The following is a 23,791-nucleotide window of genomic DNA, read 5'->3' as shown; positions in this document are numbered from 1 at the left end:
CTCCATATTTATGGAAGGTCCATATGCAATTAATACATGTTAGTGTCCAATAATCAATAACCACATCTGAAAGCCCAAACAAGACAATTATTTGGAGCAGTGTTACAATCTGTGCATGAAGCAATCTCTTTGTTTTCTGCTCTGCTGACCAGAAATTTCTCAGCTTGTTAAGGGCTGAAGAAATATGGAGTCAAAGAGCAAATCCAAAATACAGACAAAGCTTTAACTAGAAAGAATAAGAGAATTCAGGCAATACTGTGTGAAGTCAGCAAGTGTTAGTCTGACTAAACACTTTTTAGGGATAAATTTCAGTGTGAAGAAAAATCTTACAAGTAATAATACAGTTTCTTATTTAGCATAGAAAACAGATCATAAATGTGTGTGTGATTGCATAGATGTATATATGTCTTTTCCTACTGCAGAAGCTTTATTTCTTCTGGAAACAAAAATAGCTGTGTAATTTAACTCTCATACTTTGCTTTGCAATTGGATGTTTATGAATAGAATAACTGTGGCAGCAAATATGTCATGAGCAATCAATAGGTTGCCATATATTTCTATAAAATATTCATCAGATAACTCAAAACTAAAGAAATTCATAAAGCATGTTGCATCCACTTTGCTTACACCAAGCACTGCTGGAAGTATTATTTCCATTGGCATCCTTAAGAATTCTCACATTTGAGCAAAGATTCACAGTCTGGCCAGGCAGGATTCTGTTCTTCTTCAAGACTAGGAAATTACATAAATAAATACAGTAGAAATTACCTTTTGATAATAATACATCCTTAACTGCCAGAAAAAATTACCTAGGAAAGCAGTGGATTTTCCACCACTGAAAGATATTAAATCACGTTTTTATATATTATAAAAGGGATATTTGATGCAAAAATGACTGAGCAAAAAGCTCTTTTTGATTTCCTCTGCTTATGAAAGAAGTTAGACTGTAATTTTCATTCTAGTCCTAGAATTTATGAATCTATGATACTTACAGTGTATTTGTGGATGATTTTTTAAAAAGAAGTGGAAATGAATCAATAATATTCATTGTTAGTTGAATGCAATTTGTCTGCCTCACTGTATATTCTCTACATTCACCTACAGAACCATCATGCACAAAGTTATGGAATATGTAAATGCAAGTCTAATTTAAGTGAGCATAACCTTTTGATCTAAAAAATAAACAATCTAACAATAGGAAAAATTGCAATCTGTCAAGATATATTTGAGTTATTTTGCAGTAATTGGCTTGGCAGCAGCTTCAGTCACAGATTTCTGTTTCACAGATTGTCCCCAAATGAATAAAAGGTTTGCTTTGAAATATAATTAATACTGTTTTCAGCTGCAAGACTTTCTCAGGTTGTCAAAAGAATTTGAAAGAGAAGAGAAGAGAAGAGAAGAGAAGAGAAGAGAAGAGAAGAGAAGAGAAGAGAAGAGAAGAGAAGAGAAGAGAAGAGAAGAGAAGAGAAGAGAAGAGAAGAGAAGAGAAGAGAAGAGAAGAGAAGAGAAGAGAAGAGAAGAGAAGAGAAGAGAAGAGAAGAGAAGAGGAGAGAAAAAAGGAAAAAAAAGAAAAGAAAAGAAAAGAAAAGAAAAGAAAAGAAAGAAAAGAAAGAAGAAAAGAAAAGAAAAGAAAAGAAAAGAAAAGAAAAGAAAAGAAAAGAAAAGAAAAGAAAAGAAAAGAAAAGAAAAGAAAAGAAAAGAAAAGAAAAGAAAAGAAAAGAAAAGAAAAGAAAAGAAAAGAAAACCCAGAAGATGAAATAGCCAAACTAAATCCAAAAATTTGCTAAAGGGCAACAGGGAAAAAAATTGGACTGAAACAAATGGCAAAAGCCTTTCAGGTATTTTTATTATTGTTATTTTTTATATCAAATCAAACATCTACACAGTTCAATAATGTTCCATGGACTATACAGACACTTTCTTACTCTCAGTTAAGATAACATATGATGATTAAATATTTGTTCTCACAGTGTGTGTACATTACAAAGCAGAAGACACAAGAAAACCCTATTTTCCAGTACTGGAGCTCTAAATATCTGCTTCACCTACAAACCTATTCATTTACACTTTAAATCTACATACAAATGTTTAGGATTCCAAAAGTTTGCTTGTGGAAGTTGCTGACTCAGGGTGCAAAGTGCAGCTGAAATGGGAAAGTGGGTGCAATTCTTCTCCTTAATTAAGGGGTTAATTGACTCGGATCCATCAGCCACTCTGCACTCCATCTCTTTCCTCCACATTTCCTTCATCCTGAGATTTGGGATGTGCACACAAGGCAGGGAGTACAAATCCTTGCTGGAAGTGAAATGAAACCAGGAATTTGGTGTGTGTGGGGTAGGGCTGTGTTATCCAACCTGTGCTGGGCAGGGAGTGACAGCCCCAGGTCACAGGACAGAGACAGGGGTGGAAGGAGACTCCTCTAAGGGTGCTAAGAGCTGTTATTGACCTGGAAATCCTGACACCACCCATTCCTCCTCTAAAGACTCCTCTGTGATTACTGAGAGAAGGCAGATCCTGACATTTTAGATGCCAAAATCCCACGGCAAACAAAGCACCAGTCTAGACAGAATGTTTACAAAATTTTCTTGATGCTTACCTGCATCTTTTATACATCAACAGTTTAGAATGAGTCTCTAATAGCTCTGCAGTGCACTTCTTCTCCTATTTAAAAATTAAGATTAACAGCATTCCCCAGTAGACAGCAGTGAGTGAGAACTGTTCAAATCAACACAAACCATGTAATATCCAGTGAAAATGGAAATGGAAGAATTCCTCCTACAATATTCTTGTGTTGCAACAAAAATGTTGTTTCCTGCTGAGGTTTCCTAGCTGGTTTTGGAAGGCAGTTATAGTTGATATTTCTGCTTCCCCTGTTTTAGTTTCCATTAGAGACATACACATCTGAATAAGTCATGCTTTATTCCTATCACTGTCAATGGAGAAAATTCAGGGTTCAGCTTATCCTATGACCATATCTTTTAATGATGAAAAATAGATGGCCACTTCAGGCTTTCAGGAATTTAAGGCTGAATAAAAAGCAAAATGTCTTCCAGTGTGATTACAACTGTATTTATGAATAAAATAAGCAATTAAAACAGTTGATGATGGAACAGGTTTTCCTGGATAAACACTAGATATTCCTAAATGTTCAAGTTATCTAAAATGAGTTCACTTTTGCTCAGAACCCAGAAGGCAAAATCATCTTTGCTTTCCCTGGACTTCAGCTGGGTAAATTAAGCACATGAACATCTACAAGAACTGGCTCATTGCTTCAGTCTGTGTTAACCTGTTATCTGTGCACTTACAGCTCACCAGGAGCTTCATATTGTCAGAGATGATTTACAGTGAATTAATTCCACATATTAACCAGACTTCTTTTCTGTTCAGGCAATTATCAGTGAATTATCTGAATTAGTTGCATGTGTTGCTTGTCCAGGAGTGTTTAGGGAGGGAAAGGGTGTAGCTGTAGCCTGTGTGCTCTGAGGTAGCTGCACAGAGTGTAAAGGATTAGAAAGAATCTGCTACTGAAACAGGTTGATGTACAAAATGAAGCTGTTTGCAAAGGATACTGTGGAAGAGTAGAGAGAAGGGGGAGACTGAAGATGTGGCTTAGTGTATATCCTAAACCTGGCTGGAAGATGGGCTTTGAACAAGCTGTTATTTTCCACATGGGAGTAGCATTGCTACAGTAAAATGCCAGATTTCATCCATCATAATGTCATGGCTCATATTAAAATGTCTTGAGGGACCCGAGGGAGGGATGGGCAAAAGACATCAAATCAATTTTCAGGCAATTGCTACGGTTTTCAGAACCTAAGCCCTGTGTGATGGTGTTATGGTTGCACAAAGGGAGGCTGTAAATAAGGTCCATATATCAAGAGGGGAAGTAATTTAGAAAAAGGCAGTGGATTTGACTTTTGCATGAGGCTGAACATACAGTGAAGTACAATCAGGTTATCATTCTGTATATTCTTTACAGAGATAAGCACCAAATCCATACTTATGAGAAATTAGCACATCAGTGTAGTCCTGAAAGTGTCAGCTCCAGAGAAATCAGCACATCAGTGTAGTCCCAAAAGTGTCAGTTCCAGAACAGGTGTAGCTCTTAAAAAAAAAAAAAAAAGAAAAAAAAAATCCCCCACACCTCTAGGGTTTGTTTGTTTGGGGTTTTTTGCATTTGTTTAAATTAGCATTTAGTTATAAGATATGCAAGTCAAATACCATTACATAGCTTGTTTCTTCTGGAAGCCTGAACATTAAGCTTTTGCAGAGGGAAAAAAAAAAAAAAAAAGACTTTTTTACAAGGTGCTTTTAAACAGAGAGTATGGGAAATTAGCCCCAGGATAGTCCTGCACTAGAAACAAGTAGAATTTGAGAGTTTTATGGTCTACATAAACAAGGATAAATAGTTTTGTGATGAGTTTTTCAAGACAACAAATGGTCTGTGTACCACAATGTGCAGGGGGCAATGTTTGTACAAGATCCCCAAGCAGGTGGCTGAGAAGGAAATTGAACTACCTAATGGCTTAATATTTCTAGATGTTGCATCCACTTAGGAACTCTTCTGTTTCCAGGTCTTTCTGCTGGCAAAGGACCAGCATATATGAAAATCTATTCAAGGCATCTGAGTGCCTTCATATTCCATCTGGAAACAGAATCCAGGGAGTTGCGTGTGAAGAGTAACAAAAAAAAAATTCTTGTTGCTCAGGTATGTGCCTGTGGATATTTACCTCCTCTGTGAGCCATGCAGAAGGAAGTCAAGAGAAAAACAGTTATGAAAGCAGGTCTAGAAATGTTATTTTATCTGACATGGTCATTACCATAGACATGGCTGACCTGCAAAAATCACTAAAGAAAGAATTTTCCTTCTAAATGGGTAGTTTTAATCTTGGGCGAGGAAACATCAAGATTTGCTACCCAGCATCTGTTTATATCTTCTATAAAATTAGCTTCTGGCCTCAATCCTAGCCAAAGTGGACATATGGCTGAATAAAAAAAAAACTACAATACTTAACACTAATCGACATACTTGTTGGCACTGGAGCTGGGTGAATAATTCAGTTTCTTTTCTGTTTGGTAGCCAAGCCACACAAAAAAAAAGGTGGGGAAATTTATTGCAGCAAAATGGCTCAGCAAAACTAAAAAAAATTGCACAATTTTTTCTGCTCAAGTGTTTCATCAATACAAACACATAAATTTACTTATTTCCCTTCTAAGGTTAGTTGATGTCATTACTTGATCTTTTTTCTGTCAGTGTAGATGATTTGCTTAAGTATGAGAGATTCTTTCAAAACATGAAGTCAGTTAGTTCTTGTGGAAGTAAAACCATGCATTTTTAAATAGTAAAATAAAATAATATGACATTCTCAAAAGCCCATTTTCTTTTTTATTTTCTCCATGGCTAAAAATAATTCCTGATTTTGCCTCCATTTTCAGAGATGTTTTATATTTCTTCTCTAAAGCTGTTTTCCAATAAATCAGTAAATTCACTGTTCACTATGGAAAAAAAAAAAAAACAAAAAAAAAAACAAACAGTCTGGACAGTACTAATTTTTAATTCCATCATGGACCAATGTACATGGCAATCAAAATAAATTGAGGTTTAATCTCTTTGTGTGGGCCAGCTAATCTGGTGACCACTGGATACTGTAAATTTTATACTTTGGGTTGATTTACCACACTAACAGCTTCAATGTGTAAATTCCTTTGATGGTTTCTTGTTTCTTTCAGCACAGACCTCACAATGATATTTATTAAGGTTTCAGTATAAAGTATCTGTTCTTTGTGCACTGTCCATTGTGAAGCTGAACTTGATGTGGTCAATAAGAGCTTTTTTTATAATGAACAAGTTGCATAGCATTTTAAAAGTCTCTTGAAGCATAGATTATTTCTGATAAATAAAGATTTCTGAGTTTGGGAGACTAGATCTGTTTATTTTGGTGAACTTTAGAAAAGAGTGAAAAAACTCCTTTAATCATTTCAACAGTATATATGTTTATTTCCCCAGAAACATTTGTCTAATGAAAATCTATCCCTCCCTACCAACAGCAGAAGAGGTAGATTGTACTTTGTGAACTTTGATTTGTATATTTGCTCCTCCTGGAGTCCTTCTCTGATTTTGCACCACTGGTGGAAGTAATGCTATTGATTGCTGAGGTCTGGTTTAGCACAGTGCATTAATGAATGTTTCTGTGTAAGCCTGTTAACGTGGCATTAAATTCAACTCCTTACTTGAACCCGTGTGCTGGCCTCCAGTTACCATTCCTAAAGGTCACAGGTCTCCCCCAGGTTCTGCATCACATTTGCCAGGTCTGCACAGCTGTCATGCACAGCCCCAGGCACTGAAAAAGCACCAGATGTCTGCTCATAGGTGAGTGGATTTATCTCTGACTGGATGCAGCTCCAGCTTCAGGTGTCTGGGATGTTCACAACTCAACAGGCTCATTTTTGTCTGCAGAGCCTGTAAAGCTCTTCAGCTTGTCAAATGAGGGACCAGCTGGATAACTCTCATCTCCATTGAGCTCGATTTTGTTGGCCACACAGTATTTAGTATTATTTGAGGTGCTCCAGTGTCTTGAAGACATTCTCATGGTGCTTATGACAGATGACATAGAGGGACCTTTGCCTCCTGAAGGAGCAGCTCCAACTGGGATGCTCAGTGGCCTCTGAAGTGGCTGTACATGTCAGAATGAGAACAAACTGATGCAAACCCTTCTGACTGTACTGGAAAACAACTTAGAATTGCTAAATTAGGTACCTACCCACAATTAACAGGACAACCCCTTGAGTTCTGTGGGGCTGGTGGATGTGAAGAGGCCTCAGAAGACTCAGGCCCCCCTTTAGCAGGAATTGGATGCCAGGATGACCTGGGTTACCTGCAGTGCCATTGGGTGTGTGCCAGCTGAGTCAGCCCTGTGTCTGTGCTAGATGATGCAGCAGCAGTAAATCCTTCTTGCTCTCACAGCAGCCTCTGCAGAATCAAAATTAATTGTCAAAATCTGAAGCTGAATCCCATCCAAAACCGGGTGTTCACCTAAACTGGGCACACACAGAACCAATAAAGCAGTTAAGAGTGCCAGCCAGGGAATAAAAATAGCCTTTTAGTCAAGTGTTAATATGCACATGCTTAAAATGCAGTGTGTGCTTAAGTGATTTGCTGATTCAGACCTTGAAGTGCTTGGCCAGTCTTTCCCTCTGCAAAGCTCAGATTAGAAATGCATTGTATTTTCTTTTTTTCTTTTTTTTTTTTTTTTTTTTTTTCTCAAGGCAGGAAATAATTTCTCACCTTTTTAAGTGCCACTTGTCTGTGGGTACTGTAAAAATTGTTGCATCTTGTGGATGTGCCAATTAGAGGCAATAATTACTTGACTTGTCTGCTTTAGCATTAAAATGCCTAAAACTCTCTGTCCTTGGCAGCTGGAATTTTTACTTCTGTGCTTTTCTGACTAAGAAAGACACTGAGTTTTTTATGGAACTTGGTAAAATGATCAACAAGACAGTCACCCAAATTGCAAAACTCCATTCACCTAAATTAATTCAATTATTAATTTTGGAAATTCTTTCCTATGTAGTTCATATAATCACTTTGGTGGTTATATAATATAATATAGAATTTAAAATAATTCAAATGAACTGGAACATAAATTTTATGTAGAATATACTTCTAGATTAAGCATTCTAAAATTACATTGGATTTTTCCATCCAAAGTAATATTTTCAAGGAAGATGCAAGATTAGTCTGTACTAATGAAAACCTAATTTGCTTGAAATTTATGTGTATAAATGAAATGGAGTGAAATGCAGAATTGCATTTTTTTTGTGTAACTCTGACTAAATTTTCTGGGGTGAGAAAGTGGAAAAACTAGATAAACCATTTTGTCATATTCATGCATTTTAGCACATCCCCTAAAATCTTAAAAATCAGGTAGATATTTTTTTCTAGAATGCTTTTATGAGCTTTTAATAATTCTCATGTGTAAAATAATTCTCATGTTTTAGCTGCACATTAGGTACTTTCACTGGAAACTGCTTCCAACCAAATTTTTCAGGGGGGTTTTAAGTATTACAGAATATTTTAGGTTCGGGGTTTTTTTTTTTCCAGAACTATTCGACACCACTTCTGTCTAAAAATGTGTATGCATAGGTGGGAGCTGATTAATGGTGCTAAAAACACTTTGTGTAGGATCTTATGCTAATTATCCTTTATACCCTAACCTGTGTCAGTTTTAACAATCTAAATTAGCATTTTCTCTTAGGACTAGAGGAATGTGAGAATTGTGAAATTGGCTCAGTAAGCTGAATTAACAGTGCGAAAATTGAGATGTTCTGTCTTTCCATATTAACATCTGCTTCTTGTACTAAATGTGATGTTCTAATCTAAGTGATGCAGACAAAAAAAAAAAAAAAGACAAAAAGAAAGAGGAAGAAGAGATGGGATAGGGAAAGAGAAATGAAAATCTTGCTACATTGTAGAAAACTGTAATTGGTGACAATTGTTATCGGCAGTTCCAGGTAATCATGTCTGGAATAATGGATTTTTGACATGCAAGTCTTGAAAATTGGTTGCATTATTGTTGATGCAAATAGTTTAGTTTCTTTCCTATTACAGCTGCAATATAATGGAACACAATCTTACAGGCAGTGGGTGATATAGACAGAACATTGCTCAGGTAAAATCCTGATTACAAATGGTTCCATTTGGTTTATTTTATATTCTAATAGGGACATAAGTCTTTCTGGGCTCATTACATTATTAAAATAAAACCCCACAGTTCTGAAGAAAACAGGAAGCTTTTATTATTGTTTCCTCTTCTAAAATTATCTGAGGATTATTCAGATTTTAGGTCTTAGTGAGCTGATAAACAGCACTAATCAATGGCAGCGAGAAGAAATTTCCATTTTCAAAATACAGAGATCATTCCCAGTCCTGTGAACTGCCCATTGTTATTCCTTATTATGATAACCAGTACTGTCTAAAGCATTTCTGGGCTGCCAGGATGGCATCTGTGCAAGCAGCAGCTCCCAGGCAGCAGCAGCAGCACCTCAATCCAGATGAGTTCAAGTCAAATTGAAACTTCCTACAGGCTCAGCTCACCAACCCTGGGAGCAGCAGGCTGGAAGGAAAAATGCCTCAATCCAGTCAGTGCTGCAAGGCACAAGTTTGCTCACTGAGTTCAGGCACACAGGAATTTAAAGGTAAATAAGGACAAAGACATCAGCAACTCAATGGCAACTGCTGGAAAGGTGCTGGGACAGAGAGAGAGGTGCAAGCTGCCCCAGGGGGCTGGTTAATCCAGTCATTAATTACCAGATTAATGGGCACATTAATCCAGTCTAGATGGAAGATGAGTGCTAGTGGCTCTGGGAAAAGCTGCTGTGCTCTGTCTAGGCAGGAGGATGGGGGAGCACCAGGTTTCAGTTCCAGAGGTGCTTCCAGCTCACAGGTTTCCATAATGCTGATGGCCTGAGCTCTTGGAGTGAACTCAGAGGTTGGAGAGAGATGGTTCAAGGCTCAGTTCTCATCCTTCCCTGTTTGGCAGGAAGAAAAGAGGGGAGAGAGTTTCCCACTTGTATCTTCCTTAAGGATTTTTCTCGGATTGTAAGAAACACAGAAATAATGAGCTTGGCCCTCAGTCATCACTTCATTAAAATAAAAACCCTTCATGACAGACCAAATGTTATCTTTAAAATCTTATTACTTGTCAGAATACACTTTTGTCCTATTCCTAGCCAAGAACATTTTAAGCTATTTATTTTATTTTTTTCATCCCTGCAGCATTGCCATATACAGCCCTTCAGAAACACTGCATCACTTTTCTAGAATTCTGTTCAAATTATATCTCCAGATCTTAAAGGGACTCCTGTTAAAAGAGATTACAGGTACAGAAACACAGAGAGCAGCATGGATACCCCAATTATGGTATTTATATTCATTATTCTTTATAAACTAGCACAATTCAAGGGATCAATAAAATAGTTTTGGAAGATCTGTCTGGGTAAAACTGTAAATGAGTTCCCATCCCATTGGCATTTGGGGTTAAGCATGCACTCCCATTAGACATCTGCTTAGGAAGCAGCACTCCCAAGGGCAAGAATCAGTCCAAGCTGAGTTTTGATTATCAGAACTGCTGTGGGCCTGGCTGAGCTGGGGTTCATTTCCCCAGAGCTGCCCTCCCAGTGCCCTGGTGCCCAGAAAGGGGCTCGTGATGCCCCAGAGTTTGGGAACTGCCTCTCCAACACTCCCCTTCACCAGCACCTGGGGGGGACAGGATCCTGTGAGGGGACACAGCCAGAACCCAAACTGTCCAAAGGGACATTCCATACAACATCTGTTCTGATATAAAAGCTAAGAAATGGAGGGGGAAGTGGGGGGGTATTCATTATTTACCCTGTTTGCCTGTTGGAGCACCCTCTCCCTGCTTCCTGGGATGTGGGTAGATATCATTGCTGATGCTTTCCAGCCCTCCCACCCCACTTTTCTCATGCATGCACCTTTCATTTTTGCTTTAGCTAATTTATCTCAATTTTAGTAAATATATCTCAACCAACAAATTGTGTCCCATCTTATTTTCTCTGCCTTCTCCAGCTCAGAAGAGGGAGTGGAGTGATAGAGAGGCTTGGTGGGTACCTGGCACCCAGTATTTTAAATTTATTTGGACTTCAAGCATAGCCTAAAATGTGAACCCCACTCTGTACTGGCCACCCCAGAATGTCAGAAAACACACAGTGTTCAGTGAAACCTTTACCTTAGTGGGTTTTTTTATTGAGTTGCATAATGACCCAGGAAGGGCACCTGTATCTCTAACACAGTAGCAGATATTTCTCTCCTACTGCTAAGTTAAGGGTCTCTTTTATGGTTTGTCTCAATGATCTTATAGGTCTTTTCCAACCTAAATGATCCTACATTCTCTGCTTTATTCTGCTGCCCAGCTCACACCAGGCTTGTGCCAGCTGAGCAAACAGGCTTATGTACCATTATTTGTTAGTTTCTTGTCTAACTCTATAAGCTGGGTGTTCACTAAACATTACATTTACATTTTCTTTCAGCTTTGCTTGAACACCTGTAATAAGAATGCTGCTATAACCTGACAATCACATTCTGGTAGACATAAAATCAATCCTTAAGCACCTTTGAATTTCCCCTGATTTTTTCCACTTTATCCTAAAGAACAGTAAAAGTGACAAATTGCAGCATAATTTCTCACCAGAAGTGATTTCTTCCCAAACACCCAGAAATGCTCAACAGTATCATGCACCATTCCCACTCCATGATCAAAGACAAATCTTTTCCTGTGCCAACAGGCAAGTCACCCCTTTGAAACCTCTTTTTTAATCCCAGATATCATAACCCATACTGACTAATCATTGCACCTGTCCATCAGTTGGGACATTGACATGGATTGGGGAAATTCAGCTTTGCTGGTTCATTTGCTTTCTCCTTACAAAGTTCCCATAGCTCCACCCTGAGCAATCACTTGCCCATGAAACCATCTGTGACTTGAATCTCTTAGGGCTGGGATATTTAATCAATTATGTCCAGTGCTGTGAGAAGAAGATGGTTCTGGCACTGTCATATTACATGTGTCCCAATGCTGAACCTTTTTGAAAAACTTTATTTTTATTAAATATATCTGTTCTGTGTTTTACAGTCTCTTGGGGGTGAAAAGGCAAATTAATTTAATAATAGATTGAGTTTCCACCAACATCTGTTTGCAATCTGGCCAGGCTGTTATAAATATCCCTTCCCTGTGTATCTAAATGAAGTCTTGTATTACTTACACTGAGTTCTAGAAATTATTGCAGTGCTCTTTTGCTTGGGAAGAATTTTTATTTTATTGTATAATTCTATTTTCTAAAATTGAATGATAACACTTTTGGACCTTATCAAGCAGTGATTTACCATTCCCCAGATGGTAACATATGCAATGGTATTATTTTGTAGCAAAAGCCTCAAGAAAATAGACAAGAATGATGCCAAGACAAAATCATACTTTTTTTCTTTCCCTTCTTTTGGGACACAAGTGGAAACCAACCAGTCCCATTAATCAAATTCCTTTTCTTTTTTTTTTTTTTTTTTTTTCAGTTTTGTTCTTTGAATTATGGTAAAGTTAAGGGAGAGCCACTATAGGTAAAAAAAGAGTCAAAAGAGTAGAATTAGTTCAAAGAGAAAGTCCCAAGAGACAACCAGCTCAGTATTTTCAGGTGTTGGGCAGCCCCACTCAGCAAGTCACAGCCCATGGCTTATCTGAAATTCTGATGAAGGACTTGTGCTCAAAAACTTTGTCAGATCAGGGGCACAGACCTCAGACCTCAGCCTTTCATGCTGAACGGGGAACTGGTATTGTAAAGAAACACTTATGATAATGGTAATGAATAATAACAATAATAATTTATTATTTCTGTTTGGTTTTCCTATTTTGCAGTTCAATGGGGAAGGTCTAACTCTGAATGCTCCAGCACAGGGTAAGCATTCTGTTGTTTTCCTCATGGCCAGTCATTCCCCAGGGCTTGACTGCACTTTTCAGGTACCTCTCACCTCACAAATTGGGAGAAAGTGAGGGCATGAGGCATCTCAAGCTGCAAGATCCTGATTGTAAGGGAAGAATTTTAATTGCCCAATTGCTGAGAGGTGTTTGCTTGGCAATTGTTATCCCCAGTTTCTTTGACAAATGATGATGGATAAAGAGTCAGAAATATAGAGATCTCCACAAAGCCACCTGCAGCCCATCTGCTTAGAAACAGTGGGCACCAAAAGCTAAATATTTAAATTTGTATTTAACATTTAGCTGAACATTTTGCTGCAAGCAAACCCACTGTTTTAACATGCTAGTTACTAACATACTAGTTCCAAAACCTCCACATTTTTTAGGGCTGACCTCACATCCTTGAAGGATGGAGCTCCCTATGTGCCCCTGCCCATGGCAATGCAGTGTGATACTGATGAGCAGCACAGTGGGTGAGCACTTTGCTAAATATGCAGAAGTTTAGGATTTCTATTCTTTAAGAGATGGATATTTTTCCTTTCCTCTAAAATAATAAGACAACAGTGTACTAGTTTGGGCTAGACATGGCCAAAGTTCAATATTTCCTTGAACTTGTTTTCCTTCCATAGGTTTTTTCCAGCCCTTGCAGGTTACAATTCCATAAGGTATAACCTGACCATAAGAAGCCATTTGGAAGAATGTGACCTGACAGTGCAAACACTCTGAAATAGATGGAGATTAATTATATGGAATTATGAAGAGGCAGATGAGAAACTAATGGAAAGTCAATAGAACTGGGTTTGACCTCTGTTCCAAATAGAAAAACCAACAAAGAAATAATGGGGGGAAAAAAAACCAAAAAGAAAAAAAATCAAAACCCAACCAAAAAACCCAACCTTGTTGTATGATCTTGGACAAATCTCTTTAAGTCTTTTTTTTGTTTCTTTGTTGGCTTTGCCAGCTTTGTCTGCTTTGTCTTTTAGAATGCAATGCTCTCTGGGACAAGGACTGTTTTTTCTTTTGTCTGTACAGTGTCTAGAACAAGACACCTCAGCCTTGGTGGAAATCTTCAAGTGGAATTGCAGGGATAGTAATTATGGAGTCTTTGTATCCAGTGTCACAAGCACTTAATGAGTTAATAGAGAAGTGTCAGTATTAATATTGAAAGAAGAACAACAGATACAGCCAAGAGGGGGGAGAATCACCTTCAGTGTTTGAAAAATCCATAATAGAGGAAGTGTTTCTTGTGGAGTCTGTTTTATTTAGACAATAAGACATTTGTTCAAATTACAATAGACGTTCAAACACTTCTTATTAGGAACTTTAAAAACCTGAAGGAAGCTTTCTTTCCTTTTTTTCCCATTGAAGTCTACAAGAAAGAAAGACTCTTGCTTCCTTCTTGCCCTGAGACTTTTCTACCAGCAAGTGAAACATTTGCTAAATACAATGATTTATTTTTTTTATATCAAAAGGTTTTGACCATACCCATTCTTTATAAACATTTTACAGCTTCTTCTGTGTCCTTTCCTTTCTCTGCAGAGCGTCAGCTGCTCAATGTGGAAGGTGACAATGAGGCTCAGAGCAGCACAGTGTACCAAAGGCATTATACTGAAAATCTGTGTGTATTTGAGAATGATGACAATGAGAGAACCTAAGTTTGCACTGCTGGAAAGGAAAGCACACAATTGTGCAATTCTATGGATATAGAAATGTTCTCTGGGTTCACAGGCTAAGCTGTTGGTGGGAAATGAATGTTTTTACATATCTTAATTTCTTTGAAGGCAGGATGTTTACCATTTTAGCTCCTCACTGTGAATAGCAAACAGGGTTTACATGGTCACTGCAAGCAACAAAGGATTTCAATGAGTTTGTAGCATAATTTCCTCAAGCTTTAAGAATAGGGAAGCCATAGGAAAACAGGACATCCAATGAGCTGCTTTTGGTGACAAAGCTGGAGTTAGGAAGATGTGGACAAGAGAAGGATGCTGCAAATTCTCGTACTTGTAAGTGGTTCTTATTCTCTTAACACATAAACATGAGGTGTTTGAAAAGTCTAATTCACTTTACTTGGACCTCTTATGTGTTTAAATTGGATGCACACTTGGAATTCTGCTGGGCTGGCATGCCCATGCTTGCAGTGGGAATGAGGAATGCATTTGATTATCATGAAGAGAAGCAATTCCCAGGGCAAAGGGATTAGACTGTAGGAAATTCTTACTCTTGTTGGGAAAAACTAAATTGCTACATTTATGCTTAAAAGTTTCAAAACTTACAGTATTGTCAGCAGCAGATTATGTGAGTTTATTATTATTTTAAAGTACAGGGAATGAGTTGGGCTATTTCCTCTTCCCTGAGTGATTCTATTGATGGGGAAAAAATCCAGCAAGATCAGTGGTAATAGGACAGAGCTGAAGTTGCAGATCTGAGCCTTCTCCAGTAGTATATGGAAATAGGAAGCTTATTTGCCTTTTCTCACTGCCCCATATCTACATGGCTTTGGCTTCAAAGCATCCCTGTCACATCTGTGCAAGAAGAAAGATTCACATGGTTTTTAAGATTCATGGTTTCAGGATAATCTTTTAGTGTTATTTTCCAGAGAAAAAGATCACACACTCCTGAAATGTCAATCCTACTTGATACAGTTAAGGATCCTATGTCAGTGCAACTTGCCAGAGTCACTATAATATAATAAAATGTTAGATTATACATGTTTGGTTCTGTCTCCTTATTTTGCTTCTCAAAACTGGAGGAGGACAAGGTCTGGTGGTGGTTTGCTTTGGTTTTTTGGAAGATATTTTAGTAATCTGTCTGCATAGCATTTGGAAATGCAATTAGCTTCATATATTTGGACTGTTCTGTGCAGACATCAGGTGCTAAGGAAGAAGTGCTAAGAAAATTCACAAAAGCTTTTGGCTCTCTTGCATAGCAGCTGGCTGAACAGATAGAGGGTTGGGGTTTCTTTTTGAAAGTGGGCAGGCCTTTGAAGTCAGTGAAATAACTCTCCTGGTCTAGATTCAATTTTCAGTCAATTGCTGGTCAGATTAGCTGTAGGACTGCAAGTGTCTTACTGGTGATGAGCTAAAGCAATTAGATGCCTGAAGCTTGTCATCTCCTTGTTAACAGGCTCCTGGGTATGCCTGCAGCCCCCTTATTTGCAGAAGACTGTAATTCAAATGACATCTGTGAGTTATTTATAGGAAAGCAGTGCTGGAGCTGTAACCCATATAAAATCAGCCACTATTTCAGTTCCCTGGCAGAGACACAGTCTCTAAGTCTCCCATGCTTTGGGATGATCTTGACATCAAATGTAGGGTCAAGACACCTGTGCTTTTTGTCTTTTTTCCAACTGTATTCAGAAATCTTTCTACTACTCTGAGTTTAAAACTCTGTTGGAGGCTCAGTCCTGGGAATGCTGGGAATGATAAAGTGAAAAGGCTGCAGAAATAAAAGGGGTTGGGGCAGCCTCAGGACCCTCTGCCACAGAGAGCCACCAGCCATCCTGGCAGAGCCAGAGTTTCTCAGAGGATATTCACATACAGAGCTCTGAGGGAAAGCATTTGGGCACTGGGAAGGAAATTCAGCCACATCTCTGCTCAGTCAGCTGCAGAGATGGAAATGCTGGGTAACAGCAATATTAACTGTGAGGAAGGAGCTGTGTCTGCCCTGTCACTCATAAGCAGACACATTTTCTCTGCTTATTGAATTCATCCACTGGTGTCATTACTCTGTGCTGGTGCTGCTCCTTCTATCTCACAGGGGCACCAGATCAAACTTTCCTCTCCTCCTGCACCACACAGGAATAAATCACACCAGTTCAGCTATTCTAGTCCACTGGACACCCTCCTGGGTTAACCCTACAGGAAAAACATGGCAAATTTTGATACTTTTAATCATCAGATTCCCTTTCCATAAATTCTCTTTCATTCCCATTCGAACTCCTTCCCCCTTAAAAATTACCTGGAAAGAAAGAATCTTCTAGTCAGACACAGTGTTTAAGTTTGAGCTGAACAAATTTAATTAGTGCATAGAACTAAAAAACTTAAATTGTGTCAGCCCCTTGGTCTTAATATGTATTAAAAGTGTTATTTAGGAACAGGTGTAATTTACTTCATAGCATAAAATTGATCAGATCACTGCATATCAAAATGATGCACGAATGATGAGATTATGGTAATTAATTAATCACTAAATGTGTGTTTAAAGTGACGCTTGACAGAGAAGAGCTGAGAAGTTCAAAATTAGTCATTAATCTACACAGAATTGCACATATATTTTTGCATATCTTTTGCATCATTTTTGAAGATTTTTCACAATTCTTTACAAATACTAATAAAACAAATACTATGGAAAATAACCTTAGAAGCTTATTGGGATCAATTTTTATTACCACTGAGCTATCTCCAGGATAAAAGTGTGTGTGTTATGCACAGGGAGATGCCAGATTGACACATCCATTCAGGAGTGCCAGACTGTGCTCACCCTGACTGCTGTATTGCCTCCAGTGAGTGGTTCTGTCACCAGATCTTAATTAAGCCTACTGTAGATAAAGCTCCAACCAGACTGAACACAACACATCCTTCATTGGTGCAGCCATCCCTCAGTGACATCAGCAACCAGAAGGGGAGCCAGTTGTTACTTCTAGGGAGAATCTGCTTGTGATTTGGTATTGCAAAGGATTTAGGCTGAAAACCTGAAAACAATTAACCATTGTTATCTATTTATCATTTCTCATTTTTTGTGAATGTGAGAATTATATATTTATGTGCTCATATATTGATATGTCTATGTATTTGTTAGGAGTCCCACCTCCTACTCTAACAGAAGTCCAGCCAATATATTGGATGAAGTCTAGAAATTAACTTTACCCCAATCATTTGGTTCCAACCCTCTGCCATGGACAGAGTCACCTTCCATTATTTCAAGTAGCTCAGAGCCCCATCCAGCTTGGCTTTGAACACTTCCAGGGATGGAACATCCACAACTTCTCTGGGCAACCAGTTCCAGTGTTTTTTCATCATCATAATTTCCCCCCCCCCCCCCAATTACATGGTAATATCAGGAATAATTTCTTACTTTTATAAATTCCTAGTTTCTTGAATCTGAATTTAGTTTCTGTTGTTATTATTCTTTTCTGTGCTTGAAGGATGAAAAGCATGAAAACATGAAAAATTCCTTGTCGAGCATTCACATCAGAATAAACTAAAAGAATTACAATATGTCCCAGAAAAAGGAGAGAAAAATCACAAACAAAAAACAAAGTGAAAATGAGAATGGAACAATAATAAAACAAAGAAACAAGCAAAACACAAAAAACTCAAACCAAAAAGCCAGCCAAAAATACCCCAAACAAAAACCCAAAAACAAGCAAACAAAAAGCCTCCAGAAAAAAACTAAACACAAAACCCAATAATAAACCCAAAACAAACAAACATAAAACCCCAAAGCAAAAAACAGGCAAAGCAAACCAATGGAAAATAGCCAAGCAATGAAAACAAGCTAACAAACAAACCCCAAACAATTCAAAATCCCAGATCTAGCAATTTTAAAACCACGATATCTAATTAGGAGTTTCTTATAATTTAGACTGGCAGACTATGTAATTATTTGAGTTTTGATAAATCACTTTACTCTCTTTCCATTTACTCATGTAAAATCTATGGAGAAAAACTGGTGAAGGAGCCATGGGGGTCAGGCAGACAGAGACTTTTTTAACTCTGGAATAAAAATTCCACTCCATAATTTCTATGTCATCCTGTGTGCACTGCAGCCAACAAATGACAGTGGTTCATGGCTGGTTTGGTAATAATATTAATATTTATGTTCTGGATGACAGGACAGTGGTTTGGAAATTTAGGAGCATTGGAACTGACTTCCCAGTTCTTCTGCCAGACAACTGTGAGCCCTTCAAATGTTGTTCCAGCTATTTTCCCAGGTCCAAAAAAATTTTCTCCTTTTCTTTTTTTCTGGGAAGTCTTGTCTGCTTAATTTGTAAATTCTCCAGGGTGGAGAATGTCTTGTACTGCACAGATATGGGCCTTGATCACACATGAACTCTAGGCTTCACAAAGATTCAAATATTCAAGCAACATTATCTCATATATCTTTGCCCCTCTTTAACCTGGTTTTGCATATGGACAAAGCATCTCATTTGGTAAGCACATTTTGAAAATGAGAGCTGTCTTCTGAATTGCTTTCAGATGCTGATTTCAATCAATTTTGTGGTCACCTAATAATAAAAAGTGAGCTTCATTTGCAGAACAGAATTGTTTTGAAGTTGGACTAATGTGTCTGGTGTTGGCTTCCAAAATATTTATAGTGTGCTTCAGAGACACAGCCTGGTGTGGCCAATGCAGTGTGGTTCAATGTTTTGTCCATAGGACTGTAAAAATTCAAGAGATCCATAAAAAGATTTGAGATAGTAATACTGGCAACACTCCCAACTATACCTTTTCAAAAGGCATTTCTAGAGTTTAATGTACAAAATCAGGATTTCCTTCCCTCATCTCATGGTAAGCCCTGTATAGTGAGCACCAAAGCACCAGCTCTGATTTGCCTCTGTTTTTAGCATCAGATCTCTCTTGTGCAGCCAGCACTGCTCACAGCAGCCCAGACACAGACAAAATTCAGGCTTCCAGATGCAGAAGCAAATCCAAGATGTGATGAGTTTGGCACTGGTGATGGAGGAAAGCAGCAGTTCCTGCAGTGAGTGTGAACAGAGATGTGAGTGGAAGTTGTACTTGGAGTCCAAATGCTGGAGCCTATGACCAGAAGATAAGGATCCCAGGATCAGATGTCCATAAAAAAGAGACTGAAGATGGCCAGAGGTGAGAAAAGAAGATTTAAAATCTCACACATATACTTTTTTTGTGGGTTCATGGGCATGCCTGTGCAGCAGGGCATGAGATCTCCTCTGGAGCAATCTTTGCCATTTGGGTTGAGTTCTTTAGTGAAACCAAACAAAAAATATATCGTGCAAAAGCAAGGAGCTTGAAAGCCTCATTCATGAACCATAGGACCTAAACAATGCATAAATTCTTTATTCATTATTTCTGAAAAATTTGCAGCTGCCCTCTTACCAGATTTGCTGATTGTCTTCCAAAATGAGAAATATCCCTGACTGTTTAGCATAGAAAGGAAAAGGGAGTGTTAAATCTAAGTGATGAATACTAGACAAAGTTGATGCCAGGGGCAGGCTGGTGAAAATCTCCCCTATAATTATAAAATTATACAAAAGATAACTTCTTAATTTGGCACTGATTATTTTTTGACTTCATAAAACTAGAGGGATAATTCATTCATTGCCCTTTTCTGCTTATTTTAATTAGGTATTCTCAAGAAATTCCTTCTTCAGCATCAAAGTTGTTGTGAGGCAGGAGTAAGACAAGCTTTTTTTCTCCTCTTAATTATTTTAGATAATGATGGCAGGATACTGAAAATTTTTCCTCGATGAGGAAAAACTTTCTGCAATTTCAGAGCACCCCAACTTACATAAAACTGCTGCATAAAGGTAAAGCACAGTTAAACCAAATGTAACTCACATCACAGACCCACAGATGGAAGAGCAAAATGTGATATAATGCTCCTGGGTTGTCCTAGTGCCTTCAGCACAGTGATGTCTTACAGGATCTCAGCAGGGACCAATCTCTAAACTCTTGTGAGCAGTGGCAGGACATGAGGGAATGGCCTGAAGCTGAGCCAGGGGAGATTCAGATTGAATATCAATAAAATATTTTGGCTAGGCACTGGAAGGGTTCTCCAGGGAAGTGGTCACAGCACTAAGCATGGCAGAGCTTAAAGAGCATTTGGACATCAGGCACAGGGTGTGACCCTTGGGGTGTCCTGTGCAGAGTTGGAGCCAGTGATCCCAATGGACCCCTTCCAACTCAGCATATTCTATGATTCTATGATTCTGTAATTTCCCTGTTTATTCATTTTACAGGATAAATTGCACAAAAAGCCCCACAAAGAGCAGAAGGAGAGGGACCTCATCTCTAGGATGGTACCCTGAGGGATTCTGACTCACCCCAGCCTGCTGCTTCGAAAGTCTTGCACATCCTTCTGCATCCTCTATAAATGTAGGTGTCACCTCCTCCTCCTCCTTCTCCTGATATTTTGTAGAAAAATGCCTATCATCAGTTCTGCTCTACACTTGAAGAAAAGAAAATCAGTGTTCTTATTCTGAGTGTGCACATCACGCTGCCCCCCCTAGAGATGCAGGATGGAGGAAAGCTTTGCTGGTGTGTCTGGGCAGACCTGGCAGTCAAACACGGAGCCCTGCCAAAGTGGTGGCAGCTTTGGAGACAGCTCAGAGACTGCCAGGCATGCTGGGAATTATTGGAGACAAAGGCATGAGCAGATTTTAAAAATCTAAATATTTATAGACTTACTTATTCCAGGCAGGTGACCTGAGAACAAAGTGATCCAGTGAATGACTGAGAACTAATGACCTGGAGTCACACCTGGGTATTCTGAGCATCCAATTTAGTGCTTAATCACAGGTACTTTCACAGATCAAGTGGGACTTCAGGCTTGCACTTGCATTGCCAAATTGCAAGTCTCCACTCTTTTAACTTGACACATGTCTAATAAAAAAATGCACGTGAGGAATCAGACTGATGCTCATCTTGAGTGTGTATTCTTTCCATTGGTGCTAATTTTCAGTTTCATTCTAATTTGTTTCATTGGATATTGGGAATAAGAATGTTTCTGAGGCACTGGGTATAGCCATCTCTCTATTGTCAGACACAATGTCAGGGAGAGTACAGCTGAAAGCAGAAAAGAACATTTGGGATCCCCAAGTAAAGGGAAATCAGTTAAAATTCTATAAAATAGTGAAAGTGACCAACTATCTCTATCTTGAACAAATAAATGAAAAATTACTTCATGAAATTATAAAAAATATTATATTTATCTGCTTAATTTTTAACATGCTTTGGATTTAAAGGACATATTTTAAATGTTCTTGAAATTGGCACTGAAAGAGGGGCAATGAGAGAACAAGAGCAGTTCTGATATCAGCTTCCTTTATTTAAATACAATTATTTCAATGGAAAAATGCCTTCTTATGTGTCCCCACTATTCTTGTTTGAGATGTTAAAATTAGAGAAATAAATATGTCATAAATATGTCCAAAGCACATCATTATAATTTTCCTCATTTTCAGCTGTTTGTCATTAAAAGGATGAATTCCAAAAGGCTTTCACATTTTTAATGTAGGTTTTATGCATGAAGACTTAATAGGAGAGAATAAAAGAATCCCAAAGTAACTCTACATCTCAAAGTATACACAAATTAAAGCTCTCTCCACTGATGGGTTTGTTCTACAGAATTGCATGGACTTCATTACAAGGTAGTCAAGAGTCATAATTAGAATCTACTGAGTAAGGAAAATGCAGGAAAAAATTGCTGAACTCAGAGTCAAATATTAGTTATTCTGCTGTGAGTTAGAAGCACTCTAAGCACATAAGGAAATGAAAATAAAATTGGTCCTACATGCCAGCCCACTGCTAATAACCCCACACTACAAAGCCCAAGGTCTTTTCCTGATAACTGGATGTAAATCCTGCTGTTCTCTGCATGAGGGGGACTAAAGAGAGAAACTTCCCTGCAATTTGAGCTCCTGCCTTGCTCCACTTCTCCAGGTTCTGGTGTGGAGTCATTGCACTGTGAGCTCATTCCTGCAGTGCCACCAAGGTGCCAATGGACCCCAAACCCTCCACCACCCCTCCAGACAAGGACAACTCACCCTACTGCCCCTGGGGGCTTCTGTCCCAACCCTCATTATCAACTCCACCGTTTGTTCATTGAGAATCACAGAAAATATTTCACATTTAGAAAAGTCAAGTTTGAAAAAAGTCTCTGAATGGCTACTAAGAAGTTCTAAGGTTTTTCTGAAAAAAAAGTTGTAAGTGTTGGGTATTAAATTTTCTCTCACCAGAAACCACCATAGACATTATTTTGGTATTATTTTCCAGTAATTTTTACAAAACCTTCAAATGTGTTAAAACTTTTCTTTGGTGCTGTGTTAACCTAGAATGAAGAATCACTGCAAAACAACTCCTTCATTTGTATAACAAACAACCTGACCTTTGCAACTCTACAAAAATAGAAATTAGCCTTGTTTTTCAAAGCTAGAATAGTAATACTTCTATAAGGTTTGGTATCCTCTATCTGATTCCAACACATATCTCTAAATTCAGTAATTTCAGGGTATCCACTGGCTGCATAAGTGTTTCTTGAAGATACACATTTTCCTATTTTAAATTTTTCTGTTCCTGTGAGTTAAAATTTGCCCAGAAACTCATTGCATATTAGGACACTGCCTTCTTAAATTTAATTTGATGTCTCTTTAGAATAGGTTCTCCCATTATCTAAATGAATAAAGCACCAAAAAAGACTGATAGGTTTGAGTGAATCTTTTCAGTTATTTTGATCCTGAGAAACCAAGAGCAATTTTCAAATCCGTCTTTGTTGCATGTACAAAGATATATCACTAAAAGAAGAAGACATTAAGAGTTTTTGGATTTTTTTTTTTAAATCAAACTTTGGCCACAAGAGTGGAATTCATTGCATTAAATTTTAGGCATTTAAAAATTAGACTCTGACTTCTAAACTACTCAGCATAGGCAGGATGTTCATTCTTAGTCAATTAAAGAAAAAGATGCTTCCAAGGTGATTAATTTGACCAGAGTTAGCTGGTTTAGGCTGAAATGTCTGTTTCTCTCCACTGACTGCCAAGAGAATTCATTCTTTCAAACATTAGATCACTCCCATGTCTCATCTCCTAGCCATGTATTTAAAAAATTACCTCCCTGGCCCAGCTTCTCCAGTTTCACTGTGGGAATTTTGAAAGTTCCGGCTGACTTCACAATGATGGAGGTAGAAAATCTCCTGCTAAATTCAGCAGAGAAATGTCAGGACAAGATTATTTTTAAAACCAAGCAATTTATGCAATTGTCTGCACACAAGTGATGAGGGTTTTTTTCTTTCTATTTAATTTGGAACAATTTGTGAAAACTAATTGAGTTACTTAGAGCATAAAAACATTGTAAAACCCACTGTTTGTTGTTTGACTCAATTGTTCATTTCAACTTCTACAGATAAAAACAATCCTGAGCAAGAGCTTAGGTGTTATCAGAACTCAGTGAACACTTACCTGGCTGGATCCTCCATTTCTCAGCAATCTGTGCTGTCATTTTTGTAACTGAGCCTGTGTACAAAATCCTCCCTAACACTAAGAATGCATTCAAGTGAAAGAAGGTCTATTGAAATGGAATATAAGGCAGGAATGCTTCACAATAAAGGTAATA

Source organism: Erithacus rubecula (assembly GCF_903797595.1).
Source record: "Erithacus rubecula genome assembly, chromosome: 4".
NCBI classification, from domain to species: Eukaryota; Metazoa; Chordata; class Aves; order Passeriformes; family Muscicapidae; genus Erithacus; species Erithacus rubecula.
The sequence above is the reverse complement of the archived record's forward strand: the minus strand, read 5'-3'. Positions refer to the sequence as shown.